General features: G+C 37.9%; 1 protein-coding gene across 1 annotated transcript in view; it reads right to left on the reverse strand.

The window, feature by feature from the left end:
- The window catches only part of STAU2 (staufen double-stranded RNA binding protein 2), a 343,590-nt gene extending 323,621 nt beyond the window's left edge, over positions 1–19,969 (reverse strand). Inside the window, 1 exon segment of the mRNA XM_028517965.2 lies at positions 19,904–19,969. The gene's annotated coding sequence lies outside the window, so the exon portion shown is untranslated.
- Between the last annotated feature and the right edge of the window lie 1,515 nt (positions 19,970–21,484).

Genomic DNA, 21,484 nt, shown 5'->3' on the forward strand with positions numbered 1-21,484 from the left:
CACACCCTCTTTGGCTTTGTCCATGTGTCCTTCATACATGTTCCTTGATGTCACCCTCCATTATCCCCCATTATCCCTCTCTCCCCTCCTTTCTGGTTACTGTCAGTAAAGAACTTACACAACTCAAAACCAGGAGACAAACAATCCAATTAAAACCTAGGCAAAGGACCTGAATAGACATTTCTCCAAAGAGCACATACAGGTGGCCAAAAAACATAAAAAATGCTCAACGTCACTAATCATCAGAGAGAAGCAAATTAAAACAATGAGATATCAGCTAGCACCAGCCAGAATAGCTATCACCAATAAATCAACAAACAACATGTGCTGGCAAGGATGTGGAGAAAAGGGAACCCTAGTACACTGTTGGTGGGAATGTAGAGTAATGCAGCTACTATGGAAAACAGAATAGAGTTTCCTAAAAAAATTAAAAATAGAACTGCCTTTTTAAAAAATTGTTGACACTAATAGAGATTCTCACCCCCACCCCCCACCACTTTAGATCCATGTTTCCTGTGTGGCAGTGAAAGAGTACTGTGGTTAATACAAAGTATATACTGCATCCTGTAGACAGCACCCAAACATTACAGTGTCTCCCAACTGGCCCAGTAAGGGAGTCTTCAATAGGTCACTTCAATGTTCTAGTCCAGCTGCTTCTAGATAGTAGACTACAAGGTAAGACCAGAAAATTCTGTAGGTATAATCACAGCGCCTCATTTTTTGTTGTTGTAGTATCAACTCTTTGGTCAGAAGGAATGTTGTGTGGAATACCAAGACTGGAACCACAGTGCCCATGCATGTGGTGGTCAAGGAGGACAAATCCATATACAGAATATACACGTTGCTGCTCCCTCCATGTAACCTACCTGACACTTCGTAGCTAGTTCCAATGGGGAATGGTGCCATATCAGGAACTGTGTGCAAGCTGGCCCCTCAGCAGTGATTTTAGCTAAATCAGTCTTGACGAGAGGAAGTCCACGTTGCTGTGTCCACTTACAACCTCTAGGTTGATTACCATGGCCATTTGTTCATAAGACTGTTGAGCAAGGAAGGGTGAGATTGCTGGGGAAAGGAAATGACTAACATCTACAGAACAAGTCATCTGGTCCATCTATTTATTGAAAGTCTCCTCTGAAATGGATATCTTTAGTGGGAATATTTGCATAGAGTACAAATAGCCTCTTATTCTGTTAAGGGCCCACTACGTACCTTCTCCCATAGGCCTCCTTACTACCAATCCTCCAGTCCTGATTATCCAACCAAACCATCTATCCCATGAAAATGTGTAGCTCCAAATTTCTGAATTTCTGTCTCCACCTAGATAGACAACTATATGCATAGTTGTCCCTCAAAATTTGTGGGGTATTGGTTCCAGACCTCCACAGATACCAAAATCTATGGATGCTGAAGTCCTTATATAAAATGGCATATATTAAATAGTACTTGCACATAACCCACATACATTCTCTTGTATGCTTTAAATCGTTTCTAGGTTACTAAAAACACAATATAAATACTATGTAAACAGTTGTTCTACTGTATTGTTTAAGAAATAATGACAAGAAAAAAAGTCTGTTGTGTGTTCAGTACAGATAAAAGCATTGTAGCCCTAACTACACAGTATACATCAGCAGCAATGTAATTTTTTCCAAATATTTTGCATCCCCAATTGGTTGAATCCACAGACACAAAACTTGCAAATATGGAGGGCCAACTGTACTGCTTGAAGTTAGGTTTACTGAAAGGATTTCCCTTCTCTAATACCTTTCAGGGCCTTCCTGTAGAGCTGCAAACATCCACTTCCAGTTGGTACCAGGCCTGAGCTCTTGCTTCTTCCATCAATTGATCATAGTGAATTTGCATTGAGGCCTTGGGTATTGACTGAGGAAGAGGTGGCAGGAATAGGCAACATACTCTGAGCAGTTTCACTCTCATTTGATAATAGAATACTGAGGTATATGCCTAGCTTTGTAGCCTGATGGATCAGAGAACAGCCAGTTCATGATGGGCAGCTCAGGCTGCACACTCATTTGGTGTCTCACAGTCAGGTGTTCACTCTCTGCCAGGGTCCAGTACCAGGCTAGATACTGAGCAAAGTTGATCATCACCATTCCTCGCCATCACTGTGAGTGCTGGTCCAGGGCACAGGGTAGGACTCCACACACCAATTAGTTCTAGGGAGGCATAGTACCTGCCCTACTGTACCACAGGACACCCCAAACAGCCTAGAAAATTAAAGGGGCACTTCCAAATCTCAGCATGTTACATGTATGTCCCTCCAAAGATGGGGAACCAGTCCATAGTGTCTCCAGAGACCCTCTTTAGAGTGCATGCTGGCCAACTGGGAGAAATTTGACCCTGAGTCCCTCAAGAAAAAGGACAGTCTTTTTCAACATGGCCTGGCCTCAGTATAAATAAGGCAATGGAGACATTTGGCCAGTTAACAGCACCATTATTTTTTTTATTTAATCTTTATTGTATTTTTTCCATTACCATTTAGTCTGCATATAATCTCCTCCCCCCAGCAATAACCATACTGTTCTCCATGTTCATAAGTCCTTTTTCCTTTTTGATCAATGCTTCCACCCTTTGAATCTACCTGCTACTAGCTGTCATCCAGCTCTCTATCTGGGAGTCTTGTCCCTATTTTCCTTGTTAGCTCAGTTCATTAGATGCCACATGAGTGAAATCATATGTTATTTGCCTTTCTCTGACTGGCTTATTTCATTAGCATAATGTTCTCTAGATCCATCCATACTGTTGCAAAGGGTGAAATTTTCTTTTTTTAAGACTGACTACTATTTCATTGCATAAATGTCCCACTGATGTTTTATCCACTCATCTACCAATGGTCATTTGGGCTGCTTCCATATCTTAACGATTGTAAAGAATGCTGCAGGGACATCGGGATGCTTATGTTCTTTCGAATTAGTGCTTTAGGTTCCTTTGGATATATTCCCAGAAGTGGGAACACTAGGTCAAAAGGCAGATCCATTTTTAATTTTTTAAGGTAGCTCCATATTGCTTTCCACAGTGGCTGCACCAGCCTGCATTCACATCAACAGTGCAAAAGTGTTCCCCTTTCTCCACGTCCTCACCAGCACTTGTCATTTGTTGATTTGTTGATGATAGCCATTCTGACAGGAATGAGATCGTATCTCATTGCAGTTTTAATTTGCATTTCTGTGATAGCTAGTGATGTTGAGCATCTTTTCATATATCTATTGGCCATCTGTATGCACTCTTTGCAGAAGTGTTTATTCAGCTCTTTTGCCCATTTTTTAATTGGGTTGTTTTTATTCATGTTTGGTTTTGTAAGTTCTTCATAAATTTTGGATAATAACCCTTATCAGATGTCAGTGAATATATTCTCACATTCTGCGGGTTGTCTTTTATTTTTTTGACAATATATTTTGTTGACAATATATATTTTGTTGACAATCTTTGCTGTGCGAAAACTTTTTAGTTTGACGTAGTCCCTTTTCTTTATTTTATCTTTTGTTTCCAAGCCTGGAGAGATACATCCGATAAAATATTGCTATGAGCAATGTCTGAGGTACTGTTGTGCATGTTTTCTTCTATGACTTTTATGGTTTCTAGTCTAACGTTTAAGGTTTCCATGTATTTTGAATTTATTTTTGTGTGTGGTTTAAGAAGGTGGTCTAATATCATTTTTCTGCACGTTATCCAATTTTCCCAACACTATTTATTGAATAAACTGTCTTTAGCCCATGTATGTACTTGCTTCCTGTGTTTAATATTGACTATAAAGGTGTAGTTTTATTTCTGGGATCTCTATTATGTTCCATTGATCTATGTGTCTGTTTTTATGTCAGTACTAGGCTGTTTTGTTTCCTATGGCCGTATTGTGTAGTTCCATACTAGGTAGCATGATTCCTCCAACTCTGTTCTTCCTTCTCAGGACCTCTGCTGGTATGTGGCCCTTTCGTAGTTCCATTAATTTTTTAAATATTTGTTCTAGTATTCTGAAACACATCATTGGAATCTTGACATGAATTGCATTGAATCTATAGATTGTTTTGGGTACTATGGACATTTTAATGATGTCAATTCCTCCTACCAATGAACATGGTAATTGTGTCTTCTCTTTCTTCAGTGTCTTATATTTCTCCAAGTACAGGTCTTTAACATCCTTGTTTAGGTTTCATCCTATGTATTTTAGTTTAGTTTAGTTTAGTTTTTGCAATTCTCAATTCTTTTTTTAATAAGATTTTATTAATTTCCTTTGAAAGAGAAGGAAAGGGAGGGAGAAAGAGAAGGAGGGAAACACCAGTGTGCAAGAGATATATGAACTGGCTGTATCGCACACACTCTCAACTGGGGATGTGGCCCACAATCCAGGCATGTGCCCTGACCAGGAATCAAACCAGTGACCTTTTGGTTCACAAGCCAGCACTTAATCCACTGAGCCACACCAGCCAGGACTAAATTCCCTTTCTGTTAGTTCATTATTGGCATATAAAAATACAACTGATTTCTAGATATTAATTTTGTATACTGCTACTTTGCTGAATTCACTTATCAGTTCTAGTAGTCATCTGGTAGAATCTTTGGGGTTCTCTATGTACAATATCATGTCATCTGCAAATGACAAAAGTTTTACTTCTTTCTTGCCAATGTGGGCACCTTTTATTTCATCTTCTTATCTGATTGCTGTGGCTAGGGCTTCCAGTACTATGTTGAATAAGAGAGGTGAAAGCAGGCATCCTGTCTTGTTCCCAATCTTAAGGGGAATGCTGTAGTTTTCCCCATTGAGTATGATGCTAGCAGCAGGTTTGTCATACATGGCCTTTATTATGTTTAGCTATGTTCCCTCTATCCCCACTTTGCTGAGAGTTTTTATCATAAATGGGTGCTGGATTTTATCAAAAGTCTTTTCTGCATCTATTGATATGATCATGTGGTTTTTATTCTCCATTCTGTTTCTGCTGTGAATCACATTTACTGATTTGCAAATGTTGTACCATCCTTACATTCCCAGAATAAATTCCAGTTGATCACAGTGTATGATCTTTTTCTGCATGGCTGTGTTTGGTTTGCTAATAATTTGTTGGGGACTTTAGCATCTATGTTCATCAGGGAACTAGGCCTATAATTTTCTTTCTCTGTAGTATCTTTGTCTGGTTTTGGAATTAAGATAATGCTGGCCTTGTAAAATGAGTTTGGGAGCCTTCCCTCCTCTTGAATTTTATGAAATAGTTTGAGAAGAAGAGATGTTAGTCTTCTTAGAATGTTTGGTAAAATTTACCTGTGAAACCATCTGATCCAGAGCTTTTGTTTGTTAGGAAGTTTTGATTACTGCTTCAGTTTCATTAGGTGTAATCCATCTACTCTGATTCTGTAATTCTTCCTGATTTATTTTTGGACAATTGTATGTTTCTAGGAATTTATCCATTTCCTCCAGGTAATCCAGTTTGTTCGCATATAATTGTTCCTAATATTTTCTTACAATCCTTTGTATTTCTTTGGGGTCAGTTGTTGTTTCTCCTCTTTCATTTCGGATTTTATTTATTTGAGTACTCTCTCCTTTTTTTTATTAATGAGTCTGGTAAAGGTTTGTCAATCTTGTTTTTCTTTTCAAAGAACCAACTCTTGGATTCATTGACCTTTTGTCTCATTTTTTTAGACTCTACTTCATTTATTTCTGCACTGACCTTTATTATTTCCTTCTTTCTACTCACATTGGGCTTTGTTTGTTGTTCTTTTTCAAGTTACTTTAAGTATAAAGTTAGATTGTTTGAGTTTTTTTCTTGTTTTCTAAGATAGGCCTGTAATGCTATGATTTCCCTTCTTAGAATGGCTTTCCCAGTGTCCCAGATTTTTTATTGTTGTGTCTTCATTTTTGTTTGTTTCAAGATATCTTTTGATTTCCTCCTTGATCTCATTGACCTTTTCATTGTTTAATAACATATTATTTAGCTTCCATGGCTTTGCTTGTTTTTCAGTGTTTTTCATGTGATTGACTTCTAGTTTCATAGCATAGTGTTCAGAGGCGTAATATGATTTCAGTCTTCTTAAATTTATTGAGACTTGTTTTGTGTCCTAACATGTGTTCTACCCCAGAAAACATTACCTGTGTACTTGAAAAAGTCTGTAAATTCTGGTACTTTGTGGTGAAATGCTCTAAAGATATCAATGAAATCCATTTCATCTAGTGTGTCCTTTAAGGCAGCTGTCTCCTTATTGATTTTCTGTCTGGAATATCTATCCATTGAGTCAATGGGGTGTAAAATCCCCAACTATGACTGTATTTCTGTCCATTTCTCCCTTTATGTCCATCTAGGTTCATTTTACTTATTTAGGTGCTCCCATATTGGGTGCATAAATATTTACTATGGTCATATCCTCTTTTTGGACTGTTCCCTTTATCATTATGTAGTGTCCTTTGTCTCTTATTATAGTCTTGGTTTTAAAGTCTATTTTGTCTGATGTTAAGTACTGCTACCACAGATTTTATTTCCTCTCATTTGCTTGAAATATCTTTTTCCATCCCTTTTCATTTAGTTTCTGTGCATCTTTTGATCTGAGATGATTCTCTCGGGGGCTGCATATACATGAATCTTGTTTTCTTATCCATTTACCTTCCCTATGTCTTTTTGTTGGAACATTTAAAACACTTACATTTAAGGAAATTATTGATACATACCTATTTAGTGCCATTTTTTGTTAGGCTATTTTCCTCCTCCCCGCCCCCCCCCCCCCCCCCCCCGCTATTTTTCTTCTTCTTAAAGCAACTCCATTAACATTTTTCAGTACTGGTTTGGTGTTTTCAAATTCCTGTAGCTTTTACTTTTCAGGGAAGCTCCTTATGGCTCCTTCAATTGTAAATGACAGTCCAATAATCAAGTTCAAGCCAAGATGAAGGCATACTTAGAAACACTTCACATCTTTGCACAACCAAAAGGATAACAACCAATTTAAAAATAAAATAAAACCTAGAACTGCCAGAAAATCAAACTGCATGGAAGTCTGACAACAAAATTGTTAAATAAACAATCATCCAGACTTGTAGGAGGGGCAGAGATGGGAAGCCAGCGCAGAGAGTACACACAGCAAGGCAGTGAATTGAGCAAGACAGGCCGGGCTGGCTGACCAGGCAGTCCCACATTCACACATGGATATGCCAGGAGGAATGACTGGGGAGCAAGACAGACTGCAAAATCTAGGATTTCAGTGCAGGAAACTAAAGACTCAAAACCTCTGGCTGTGAAAACCTATGGGGGTTATCATGGTGGGAGAAACTCCCAGTCTCACAGGTGAGTCCACTGAAGAGGCCCAAAGTTTCCTACAAAGTCTAGAAAACCCATCTGAAAATCAGCACCTGAAAGGGCACAATCTGCTTGTGGGAAACAAGGGAAGTAACAAAAAGTGGAGCAAAAGCAGCGAGTTACTCCCTGACACCCCCCCTACAGACAGCACCACAACCCAGCCACATGGGTTGCCCTGCCCTGATGAATACCTAAGACTCTGCCCCTTACAACGTAACAGGTGCATGGAGACAAACAAATATGGTGCAAATGAAAGAACAGATCAAAACTCTAGAAAAAGAACTAACTGTTAAGAACATAGACAATGTATCAGATACACAGTTCAAAACACTGGTAATCAGGATGCTCACAAAAATGATTTGAGTTCAGTTGCAAATGAAGGATGAGATGAAAGCTATACAAGTGAAATAAAGGAAAATATACAAGGCACCAACAGTGAAGGGAAGAAAAGTGGGACTCAAATCAACAATTTGGAACAGAAGGAAGAAATAAACATCCAACCAAAAAAGAATGAACAAGAACTGAAAAAAAATGAGGAGATGCTGAGGAACCTATGGGACAACTTTAAATGTTCCAACATCCAAATCATAGAGGTGCCAGAAGAGGAAGAGCAAGAAATTAAAAACTTATTTGAACAAATAATGAAGGAAAACATCCCCAATCTGGTGAATGAAGCAGACTTCCAGGAAGTCCAGGAAGCTCTGAGTCTACCAAAAATTTGATCCAAGAAGAAACACAACAATATGCAGCCTTATTAGGTTAGCCAAGATTAAAGATAAGGAGAGAATCTTAAAAGCAGCAAGAGGAAAAGAGTTACCTACAAAGGAGTTCCCATAAGACTATCTGCTGATTTCTCAAAAGAAACCTCACAGGTTAGAAGGGGCTGGAAAGAAATATTCAAAGTCAAGAAAGTCAAGGACTTAGATCCAAAATTACTCTACCCAGCAAAGCTATCATTTAGAATGGAAGGGCAGGTAAAGTGCTTCCCAGATAAGATAAAGTTAAAGGAGTTTCATCATCACCAAGTCCTTATTATATGAAATGTTAAAGAGACTTACCTAAAAAATAGACCAAAAACTATGAACAGTAAAATGACAACAAACTCACCACTATCAACAACTAAAATACATAATACATAATCTAGTGGATTATGTATTATACAAAATCTAGTGGATTATGTATTATACAAAATCTAGTGGATTATGTATTATACAAAATCTAGTGGATTATGTATTTTAGATATGGCCCTCCGACAAGAGTAGGTTAGATGAATTAGAGGATAGAATCAGTGTTTGGAAGACAAGGTAGAAACACCCAGGCAGAACAGTAAAAAGAAAAAACAATTTTTAAAATGGTTTCTATGGCTTTTTTCATTTTGTTGAGTATCCTTAAAATCATTACTCTAAAGTATCTGATAAATTGCTCGCTTCCATTTTATCTAGTTCTTCTGGAGAATTCTCTTGTTATTTCCTGTGATGTCTGTTTTCCCACTTTGTCTGTTTCTTTGTATTTTCTGCCTTTTAAAACTGATACTGATACAGCCTCAAGGAGTAATCAGCAGCCCAGCTTAAGTTCCACAGGGTACAGCAGAGTACTCCCTGCTGGTGGGACTATTGCTTCCCCTCAGGCTGATGTGACTTGGAGAGGGCTTCTCTGCCTGAGAAAGATGGCTTCTGCAGTATGGGGAATGACTTAGCACAGGGATCTTGGTGGCTGTTTGTTGGGGACCACTCTGTGTGGTTTCAGAGATTGTAGCCCTGTGAGAGCAAGCTCTGAAAGGGGCTAGTAAGTCTCCCTGGGAAACCAGGTTAACGTAGGTAGCAGGCATGACCCAACTCTAACACCGAGGGTTCCCATGGGAATCAGGCCTGAAATGTATATTTTGTTCTTTGACACTTGCTCTGCCTAGCAATAGCCCTGTTGGTATAACCCAGATGTTTGAGTTCAAAGCATAAGGAGTGAAACTCCCTACTTCATGATATATGCCTTTTCTAACCATCTGGCATGTACATATCTTACAGACCCCAACCTGAAAAGACTTCAGTGTTTCTTCAATTGTTATCTCTAGATAGTGTCAAGTTTTTATGACTATAGGTTTTTGGACATAGATTGATAAGCTATGCATGCATACTGTATCTCCCTGCACTTCCCAACCCTAATAAAAGCCCTGTTGGAGAAGGGCTCAGGGCATTCTCCACTAGAGGGAATCACCACTCCCTTTCCCACTGGGACAACAAGATTGTAGCCAGGACAACTCTTTATTCTCATCCACAGCGTCTGGAAGAACTTCGCTGACTGAAGTTCTCCACAGCTGTTCCTTCAGTTCCCTCACCAGAGCCACCAACTCCAGACTTTCCTCAAGGGTCTCTAGTCCATTCTGCCCTCTTTCTGCCGAAGCCCAGGGTAGGTGACTGCAAATGAACGTTTGTGCATTGACCCTTTTGTAAGGCTGTGTCTCCAGCCATTTCTACCTAACAGATAGAAACCCTGCTGTTTTTCACAGCTGGGTGTTATCTGGGTTCCTTTCTGGCTCTGGTGCTGGTTGGGGTTCTGACCCCACTGTTCTCAGGGGGAATCCCCCAGCCACTGAGATATCACTCTGGAACTTCAGCTACCACCTGTAGGAGCCCAGGCAGCCCTCTGGAGACTCCTCCACACTCCCCACCAGTCTTGTGGTGAAGTGGTTTCTTCTGTCTGTCCTTGTTTGTAAGGCATCTCTCCAGCTAGTATTCAATTGGTTGTTGAGGATGTTTTCTCTTCAATTTAGTTGTGGTTCCAGATTGGTCCTAGTAGGAGGTTAGTGTAACTTCCACATACTCCTCCACCATCTTGGGTCACTCCAGCACTGTTAATTTTAATAGCACCTTATAGCTAGACCTATTTGCTGGTCCCAAGGAAACAGACAGAGGTTCCATATATCCCAGTTTTACAGCCCTCAGAGAAGACTCTCAGCCATAAACTAGGAAGATGCACCATGTTTTGATATTTTTTGTCCAATCTTCTTTTTCCTTTTTTCATCTTTACCTAACTCCCTTTGAACTGATTCTTCTTTAATTTTTATTTATTGACTTTTGAGACAGAGAGGAAAGGAGAGATGGAGGGAGAGAGATATGTAGACAGGGAGGTAATCAGGGAGGGAAAGAAAGAGGGACAGAGAAACATCAATTTTTTATTCCACTTATTTATATATTCACTGGTTGACTCTTGTATGTGCCCTAACTGAGGATCAAATCCACAACTTTTCATATAGGGGACAATGTACCAACCAAGCTACTCTGCCAGAGCCATACGGATTATTTTTCAGTATTCAATTTTATTTCTTTTATGAACTTACAATTTATTTTTCCTTCTTTTGTTTTGTAGCATTTGCTCTAAAATATACACAGCCCATCTTCAAATATTATATCACTGCATGTACTGTGTAAGCATCTAACAATACTATATATCCCTTTCTGATGCCCCACTTCTTTATGCTACTGACATGTCAATTTATTTCTATGCATATTATAAGCCTCCAATTTTATCTTTCCTTTAAAGACAATTATCTTTTGGAAAATATAAAAATTAAGAAAATGTCTTTTATATTTATCACATACAAATCCTGTCCAGAAAAAAACCATTGTTAATATAATGAGAATGGTTTGCGTGACATCAATGTAACCTTGCCGCCAAGAATAGTGGACTAGAATGCATATCTGGGAACAGTGACAACTTTACTGTACTAGTCAGTAGGGGTGGTAGACACCATTGAGTGAGCATGTGTACTGTGTAGCCGTTGTATTCAAAATGAGTGAGTAGAGGGATGAATCTGCATCAAATTTTGTGTTAAGTTTGAACATCCTCTGTGGAAACTATTCAGACGACTCAAGGCCACAGGTGGCTATGGGCAACTGGTGACTGGCAGCTTCATTGTAACAATGTGTCCACTCACGCACTGTATCTCATGCAGTTTTTTGGTGAAACACCAAATCACCCAGGTGACTCAGCCCCCTACGGCCCAGATTTGGCAACCTGCGACTTCTGGCTTTTCCCAAAATGGAAATCACCTTTGAAAGGGAAGATATTTCAGACTGTTGATAAGATTCAGGAAAAAACAATGGGACAGCTGATGGTGACTGGGAGAACTGTGTGAGGTCCCATGGTCCATCCCTACTTTGAAGGGGACTGAGGCATCAATGTCCTATGTACAGTGATTCTTGTCTTCTTTAATAAATGTCTCTATTTTTCATATTACATAACTGGATACTTTCTGGACAGACCTCATATTTTACAATTTCTTGCACTCTCCATTCCTTTCAAAAGATCAAAATTTATATGTGCTAGTATTTTTTTTCTGCCTAAAGAACTCCTTTTAAGACTACATGTAGTGCAAGTCTGCTGAAAATGATTTTGCTCAGATTTTGCTTTTCTCAAAAATCACTTCCTTTGCAAATCATATATCTCAAAAGGGATTAATACCCATAATATACAATGAACCTTTACATCTCAACAACAAAAATATACCAATAAAAAATGTGCAATGAACTTGAATAGAAACTTCTTCAAAGATCATATACAGCCCTGGTCGATGTGGCTCAGTTGGTTGGAATGTTGGCCTGCAAACTGAAATTTCACAAGTTCAAATCCCAGGTGGGGCATGTGCTTGGGTTATGGGCCAGTCCCTGTTTGGGGGCATGAGAGAGGCAACCAATCAATGTTTCTCTTGCATATCAATGTTTCTCTCCCTCTTTTTCCCCCTCCCTTTTCCTCTGTCTAATAAATAAAATCCTTAAAAAGAAAAAAAATTCTGACACATGCTGCAGCATGGGTGAACCTTGAAGACATTATGCTAAGTAAGTAAAATAAGCTAGTCACTATAGCACACATACTATATGATTCCATTTAGAAAATCTTTGTTGTTGTTTTCTCATAGTGCCTTTGTTTAGAATAAGTTATTATTCTGTCCTTTCTTTTTTTGAAGAATTTAAGGATTGATGTCAATTTTTTAAATGTTGGATAGAACCCTGATTGTTATGGCTCAGTTGGTTGGGCACTGTGCTGTAAACTGAAAGGTAGCCAATTTGATTCCCAGTCAGGGCACATGCCTGGATTGCAGGTTTGGTCCCCTTGGGCATGTACAGAAGGCAACTAATTGATGCTTCTCTCCCTCTCTTTCCCCCTCCCTTCCCCTAACATTGAAAATAATATTTAAAAATAAATGTTTGGTAGTTTTCGCCAGTGAAGCCATCTGGTCCTGGACTTTTCTTTGAGAGTGAGTTTTTTTCTATTATTGATTCAATCTGTTTATATTTTCTATTTCTTCTTGAGTCAGTTATAATAATCTCTATTTCTGGTAATTTGCCCATTTCATGTCAATTATTTAATTTTTTCCTATATTCATTCATACTATTATTTTTTTATTTCTTTAAGGTCAGTGATAATGTCCTCACCTTCACCTCTGGTTTTAGTTACATGCATTTTTGCTCTTTTTATCCTTTGCCAGTCTAGCTAAAAGTCTGTCAATTTTGTTGGTGTTTTCAAAGAACCAACTTTTGGTTTCACCAATTCTCTATACTGTTTCCTATTTTCTATATCGTCACTTTAATCTTTATTATTTCCTTTCTTTGTTAGTGTTGGATTTAATCTGCTCCCCTTTCCTACTTTCCTTAAGGGGAAAAGTTATTTGAGATGTTTCTTCTTCCTTTATGTCAGCGATTTTAAGCTGGTGTGCCACAAGAATTTTTAAAACATGCAATACAGGGTCACTAACCTCTTTTCCCTCAGATTATCAAATAAAAAAATGACAACAGCCCTGGCTGGGTAGCTCAGTTGGCTGGAATGTTGTACTGATATGCCAAGGTTCTAGGCTCAATCCCCAGTCAGGGCACATACAAGAATCAACCAATCAATTCATAAATAAGTGGAAGAACAAATCAATGTTTCTCTCTCTCTAAAATCAGTGAATAAAAAAATAATTTTAATGACAACCAACACAATAATAGCCATCTGGTGTGAACGTTCTGTCTTGAACCATAAATATATACGTCATACAGTAGAGTTGCATCTTACTGGTCACATCACATAATAAGGTTATGTCTGGTTGGTTAATTCTTGGTACCAGAAATCCTTATATACAAGCATAGGCACCTGATTTTTTTTAAAGTCACTTTGGAGCAAAAAAGGGAGGTAATCACTATTATTATTTTTTTGTAAATCAATAAAAACTATACTTTTTGTCAGACCAGCAAAAAATATGTTTTTTGGTGTGCCACAGAATTTTAGTAATTACTTTATATCTGCCATGAAATTAAAAAGGTTGAGCATAGTTGCTTTATGCGTTTACTGCTATAAATTTTCCACTGCTTTTGCTGCATCTCATGTTATGGTATACAATGTTTTCATTCTCATTCATCTCTAATGTTTTCATTTCCATTCATCTCTAATCATTTTCTAATTTTGCCTGATTTCTTTGAACTGTTGAATATTTAAGTCTTTGTTTAATTTCTACATAATTAGTGAACTTTCCAGTATTCTTTCTGTTATTGATTTTTAGCTTCATTTTACTTTGAAGGGAGAAAATACTTTGTATGACTTCAATCTTATTAAAATGTACTGAAACTTGTTTTGTGGTTTAATTAACATATGGTCTATCCCTGGAGAAAGTCTCATGTGCACTTGAGAAGAATGTATATCCTGCTGTCACTTATATATGTTAGGTCTAATTGGTTTATATTGTTGTTCAAGTGTTCTCTTTCCATACTGATCTTCTGTCTAAATGTTCCATCCCTTATTACAGCTGAAGTAAGCATTAGTTTTTGACTGGATGACAAAACCCATAAATTTTATACCATTGAGTTATAAATTGTGTTGTATTCTTCTAAATAGTGTCAGGCTTTGTTCTTGTGCAGTTTCATTACTTGGGATCACCTGGAGCCTTCTGAGGACTCTTCCCAAAGCACTATGTACAATATTACAAGGTCTTTACAAGGTCTGGATAGTGGAGACACAAAATATTCCCAGCATTCTGTGAACTCAGGAAATTGTTTTCTTACTGTTTTCCAGTAGTTCTTTCCCTGGTTTTGAGTAGGTCCTGTCATCATCTACAGATCAAAACTCAGCTAAAGACTGAGGGAGAACCCTCTGCAGATCTCCAGAAGGCATACATGCTTGAGTGGACTCTTCTACTTTAATATATACTCAACATACCTGTCTCCTACAGCTCCCTTCTCTCTGGTACTCTGGCCTGCCTCGATCTAACCACCTCGATCTTCCCGAACCGTTTTTTTAAGATTTTATTTATTTATTTTTAGACAGAGGGGAAGGGAGGGAGAAGAGGAGGGAGAGAAACATCAGTGTGTGGGTTGCCTCTCAAGTGCCCCCTACTGGGGACAGACCTGGCCCGCAACCCAGGCATGTGCCCTGACTGGGAATCGAACCAGTGACCCTGTGGTTCACAGGCCAGTGCTAATTCCACCGAGCCACACCAGCCAGGGTGGTCTTCCCCAACTTTTATCTGTGTTCCTATCTCAACAATACTGGGCTTTGCTCTGGTACCTCTTCCTTGCACTACAGCCTATAAAATACCTCTAGGCTCTCCTGTAAACTGGTGCCATGCAAGAGTTCATCCCACTTTTTTTCACTCTCAGAGATCACAGTGTGGTGCCACCTGTCATCTAATGTCTAAAAACCACTGTGTATATGTTTATATGTTTTTAAGTTATTATAAAAGAAGGGTATATGTTATTGCTGCATAACAAGTTAGCCCTAAGAATTTCTGAGGTTTGGCAATCAAGGAGCAGCTTAGCTGGGTGGTCTGGCCCAGGATTTCTCAGGAGGTTGCAGTCAAGATGCTGGTGGGCCAGTAGTCTAGGTCTGGAGGCCTGACAAGGGGACAGAGATCTGCTTCAAAGAAGGCCCAGTCACACACTATAGGCTGGAGGCCTCAGTTCCTTGTGAGCTATTGGCAGGAGGCCTCAATTCCTCACTGCACAGGATCTCCACAGGGCTATTCATAACATGGCAGCTAATTCTCAGAGTTTACTATTTTTTCAATCCTCTAACTGTAGACTGCATCCTATGGCTTCAAGACAGACAGGCAAATTGTAGACCTTACCCCACAACCAAACTCAGAAAAAAAAATAACTAAGAGTAAGTGATAGCAGGTTTTAAGAGGAAACAATAGAGTTCCTGGTGCCTGTGGCAAGAAAGAGAAGGAGAACACATATAGCTGATCTGGTCTTGAGAAATATTCAAGAGCTCCATTCCTCCAAACAGACCAACCTAAACATCTGCCTCTCTCATCAATCTCAAGATCCAGACAGCAATAGTGACAGTGACAGCAGCAGTGACATACATACAAGTAGTAAACTGCAGTAGTAATAGTCCAAGGACTAACACTAAACATTTGCCTTTGTTACCTCCATTATTCCTCAAACCTGTGAGATAGGAATCATTATCCATTAAACTCTAGCTCTTTGTTTCTTGAGGCTCATAAGGATTTATACACTTTATAGTGTATCATGGTGCAGCTTTATTCTCCCAATGTAACAAACACCCAGCTCCCTCTTGTCCTATAGGGGGCACTGAAATTCTCCTTTGTCTTGCCTGTCCTCCCATTCCACTTCAGTTAGACCTGAAAGCTTCCTCTTGGCATCAGTGTTTTCAGTATCTACTACTAAACCTCTTTAAAGTAAACCATTTAAACCTCTTTTATTTTTTTTAACTTTTAGTATTTTTTTACTTTATTTATTTATTTTTCGAGAGAGGAAGGTAGGGGGGAAAGAAAGAAATTTTTTTTAAGATTTTATTTTTAGAGAGAGAAGGGAGGGAGAGAGAGAGAGAAACATCAATGTGCGGTTGCTGGGGGTCATGGCCTACAACCCAGGCATGTACCCTAACTGGGAATCGAACCTGCGACACTTTGGTTCGCAGCCTGTGCTCAATAAGAAAGAAATATTGATGCTCGAGAGAAACACTAATCAGCTACCTCTCACACAACCCCAACCAAGGACTTGGCCCACAATCCAGGCACATGCCCTGACTGGGAATCAAACCAGCAACCCTTCAGTTTGCAGGAGGACACCCAACACATTGAGCCACAACAGTCAGGGGTAGTAGTTTTTTTGTTTGTTTCTTTGTTTTTTAAATCACACTTCTTTTAATCCTCTGCTCTGGGCTCTCCCAATGCTACAGCTGCCTAATACAGACTTCCCAACCCCTTAAGACACAGCGTCCAGTCAAGTGTGCCTAACCAACTAATCCCTGAAAATCTGCCCCACATCAGCCACTCGTTTTAATATATTTCACAGCTCATATGTCTTCATAATTTTTATTTGCTTCAGCTTCATGTTAAGATAGGTTTCCTCTCTCTCAAGGCTCATAATTACTCATCAGGGAGAAAGGCCAAAACTATACCAAATTCCTACATTGGTTTCCATTAGTTATTTATTAAATAATGAATAAAAATATATAAAGCAATGATTAAAAAGATTAGTTCAGAAAATTCTCAAGTGGGGTATAATCAAAAGAATTTTATTTACAAATAAAAAGATACCAGTGGACACATATAGGCAATTCACAAAAGATAAACCAAAAGAAACAATAAAAACAAATCATAGGAATGCAAATTAAAGTAACACTTTTTGTCAGTAGATTGGTTAACATTAAAAATTTTTCAAGGATGTAAGAAAGCAGGCATTCTAATCAACTTCTAGCAGATATAATTTTGTATTTTTGGTATTTATACATTAAATATCTTTAAAATCTACATACCCCTTTGACTAGTATTTTTATTTCTGGTAATTAATTACAAGAAAACAATGGACAGAGGAACACAGATGTGTGTAAAAAATGTCTCACCATGGCATAACTGTAATATAAAATCAGTCCAACAATAAGGATTTAACTAAATAAATTTTAGTACTTCCAAACTATTATTATTAAGTCAATTCAGAATGTTAGGTGTTGTATTATCTCAGATTTTAAAATAACACATATTCACACAAAAACATACCTGCACAGAAAATTATCTAGACACTTATACCCCAAAATATTAGCAGTGGTTATCTCTGCAAAAGAATAGTGGAATTATTTGTGATTTTTTTATTTTTGCTTACTTGTACCACCTAACTTTTCTGAGTTGCACATGGATAACAAGACACACTCCTAAAACACAAAAGTAAAACTGAGGAACACAATTTAGAGGCAGAAGTATCATTATTCTAACAGAACATGAACATTCCCGAGTTGCCTAATAATAATAGTATCAGGCAGGATTAATATAAGAAAATCAAATAACTTAGTACTCAACAGCCTAGGATTTAATTAGTTTTAGGAACATACTTGGAGGAATTTGTTGGTATTATTCAGGCATTTTAAGACAACAAAGTGACCTCCCAAATAAAAATTCACTACTAATCCCAAAGACAGTGTTGAAAATCACATAAGTAAAAACTTCAACTGCTTCAAATGGAGTGTCAACTTCAATAGCCTTTTGTCACATTTAGCTCAAGAATCCTCACTCTAAAGGGAAAGCACTCACCACAAAAATGAGTGAACATAAAAATCACTCAGAAGTTGAAGAATTCAATGTGACTTTAGGCTTGGCTGAAGAGAAAGTCTTCTCTATAACTTCTATAATCCAAATTAGGTTAACTTTTCCCCTCAAACTCAAACATTTTGGAGGGATAAAACTTAGTCTATAACAAGACAGGGTTCTGAAATGGGTCTATGAATACATACATATTACAATCAAGGTATGTGTATCTGCAGACACTATAGACAATTTCTAACCAAAGCCCAGAGACCCGTTTGCAGCCATGCAGACTATTGCTTAATAATTATTCGCAACACCTGACTCAAAATAATGGGCAGCACCCAGTAAATCCCGAGTAGGACTCATCTATGAACCATATTTTCAGTGATGTTGACTGGCATAAAATGATCTTTTCCACCTGTCTGCAGTAGAATACAAAGCAAACTATTCCAATTGGACCCATACAGTTAATGGCAGGTATCATAAGGTCAATTAGATGCAACTTCAGATAGTCAGCACAGTTTTTAAGCCATGTCTCATAAAGCTCCGTGAAAGCATCCAATGGGAATTTACAGCTACTGTGAAGGTACAGGAAGCACTAAGCACAGTACAGCTTTAAGATGCCTTTAAACTGATATTAGTGATGTATTAGATGAAAACAATATTTATTGCCAAGAAAATTTTCTAGTTCAAGGAGAAAATCAAAGTACAACTTTGCCTAAGGGAGAGATTTTACATTAATGGCATTTATGTAAAGCAAGCATCATATAATACCAAAACTGACAACACAATTATGAGGTTATTGTTGAAAAGAATGCAGATCTCCTTGCTTTCATTCTAACTCAGCACCACTCATCCACTCATTCAGCAAACACATTGAAACCATACACAACAAGAACTATTCTAGGACTTGGGGATACAAGAGTAAAGGAAGGTCACTGTCTTCAGGGAACATTCCTCTGACAATATACATATAAATAAATATATGATGAACAGACATTAAACAAATAATTACATATTTAAGTATTATGAAAATGTCAGGATACTAAATAAAATGGCAGTCAGGGTGCTATGAGAACAAATACTAGGCCTGAAAAGTAAGCCGAGCTCAGGAAAGTGAAGAGAGGTCCAGGCCAAGTTAATCTATGCGAAGCCCCTGTGGCTAGACTGACCTTGCCCAATCTAGGAACTGAAACAGTCTGGTGTAACTGAAACACTTTGATTGTTTCCTGTGCACATGTTAAATCTGAGATGTATGAAGACATCCAAGTTAGAAATCAAGCTGGTAACTGCCACATGATTCTCAAGCTCAGAAAAGAGGTCTAGACCAGGTGCAAACTTTTAAGTCATTAGAGATGGTGTGTGATGCACAAGAACTGGAGATTTCTTAGGCAAGGTAAGCAGGATGGAGGGCAGGGATGGGGGAAGATACGTGTATAACTTCCTCAATCACAAAAAAAAAGTGCTTCTTGCAAATCAAATTTTGCAATGAAATTAAACTTTTTGATTTGCAAATGTGAAATACAACAAAGTATTTTCTAATATTATAGTTATGATACAATGCCCAATTTGTTCAGGAAGGATAAGATTAGGTGTGTAAAGTTCTTGGAGAAATACCAAGACCTAAAAAAAATATTTCTTTCAGTGAGTCTAAGGCATTCTATGCTCTAATTTATTTAGCAGAGCACTTCCTTCTAGCCTTTTCCAGTGCCCTAGAAAAGGAACCCTTTTTTAAACACACTGATACAACTACTTCACAAGATTTGTCACTAGAATGCTTTCAGTCTGCAGAACTGCCACTGCTGGAGACAGATCACATCGGCATTCTGAACATGCCAAAAGTCCTGGAGGGATGGAACATCAAAAAGAACCAGAAAACCTGTTCTGCACACTCAATGCTCTTGAAAGTTATCACTATTCAGGATCATCACTATTAATCCAAAACAACCTACCCTGCACAGTCTCCTATAAAGAGTAGATAGCATGTAATTGCTCTATAAAGCAGTGGACAGGTTACGGTTACAGAAAAGCTGAGTAAAAAAGTTCCACAATTTATGGCCCAAGCACCATATTAGCATGACAGGCCTCCACACAAACTTACCTGATTGATTTGAAGCATGTTAAAACAATATTGACCAAACGTCTGTATCCCTCACAGCTTCAAATACTGGAAAATGAAAATGAAGAAAAAAGTTCAACTCAGTCAGTGATTTCAATGATTGGCACTTGAAACACAAGTCCTTGATGAAAATCAAATATAAAATGGATTAGGCCTACATTAGCACTTTCTATGATTTTCTACTATGCTGTCTAATCCAGTAGTCACTAGCTACGTATGTATGGCTGCTCAGCACTTGAAATGTGGCTAATGCAACCAAGAAAGTAAATGTTTAACTTTCTTTAACATTAATTGAAATGTAAATAATTACATGCAGCTAGTGGCTACCATACTGGAATGTGCAGGTCTAGACTGAACAAAGACAAAGAACCCCTGGTTCTAGAGTTCTAAGACAATTTCAGCAAAAGTGAAATTTAAAATGATTTACAACTTTGTATTTAAAATATGCTCCCTCATATTTAATACATACTGAGATCAATATTTAATATATACTCCCCTTGCTCCAATAAGGTTTTAAAAGGCTTTGTTCCCATCCCATATAAGATAAATTAAACCCAATGATACAACACACATGCATTCTCTTAGGTTGTATAAGAAAGAGCACATAAGTTACCTACCTGGACTTTTTTGTTTGTGGTTTCTGTTTATTATCACCATTATTAAAATAGCATGCAAGTTAAAATTTCACAGAAAATTTTCCAAAGGAAAATCACCATCCTGACACATCCCCGTGTTACATTTGAATTTGTATCCTTCCAGGTCCGACCTCACCATGGTTGTATTTCTTTTCATATGGCAAATACACTTGATTTAAGAATACACAGTAAAGAAGGGCAGGAACACCCAAATTTATAAACAAATAAATCATGGGATCTTGTAATGGGAAAAGTTTACATAAAAAATAAATTACGTATACAGCACCCCCAAAATTATCTGAAAAGCAGTAACACAAACTTGAAATACAGCAAGTTATTTAGTAACTTGTGTATAAATTTATACGCTATAAAATTTTAATATTCAACTCTCACTCAGAAGCAAAAGCTCTTGAGATGCAAATATACATACAAATACACCATACACACAAACACATCCATATAAACACATCTGTGCTTATTATAAATATGTGGGTGTGTATTTGGCTACCATTTTTTCTAAATGACAAACTGAGGTCAATTCTAAATGACTCTGAAGTTTTTAATATATTTCTTACAAGTGACCTCAACATCTGTATCAAATTTTATGTTTTCAAGAGAATCGTATATTATAGGCACAGCACAAGGCCTGAGTACCAGCCAATCTGAGATTTAGTCTAAGCTCTTCAAGAAGTTACCTTCTGAGCCTCAGTAAATGACTTTGTCTATCTTTTTCTTTCATATATTTTCCTTCCTTTTTTTTTTCTTTGAAATCTTTACAAAGTAAACTGAAGTCCTTATATTTGGCAGCCTCTAAAACAGAAGCAGCAGAAATAACGAACTACCACTTCCAAAATTGGGTTATGAAAAAGACCATAACTTCTATCCTAGGGGGTCACCTGCTCTGCTTCTCTCTCCTGTCTGCTCTGAG

The sequence above is a fragment of the Phyllostomus discolor genome, chromosome 7 (genome assembly GCF_004126475.2).
Source record: "Phyllostomus discolor isolate MPI-MPIP mPhyDis1 chromosome 7, mPhyDis1.pri.v3, whole genome shotgun sequence".
NCBI lineage: Eukaryota > Metazoa > Chordata > Mammalia > Chiroptera > Phyllostomidae > Phyllostomus > Phyllostomus discolor.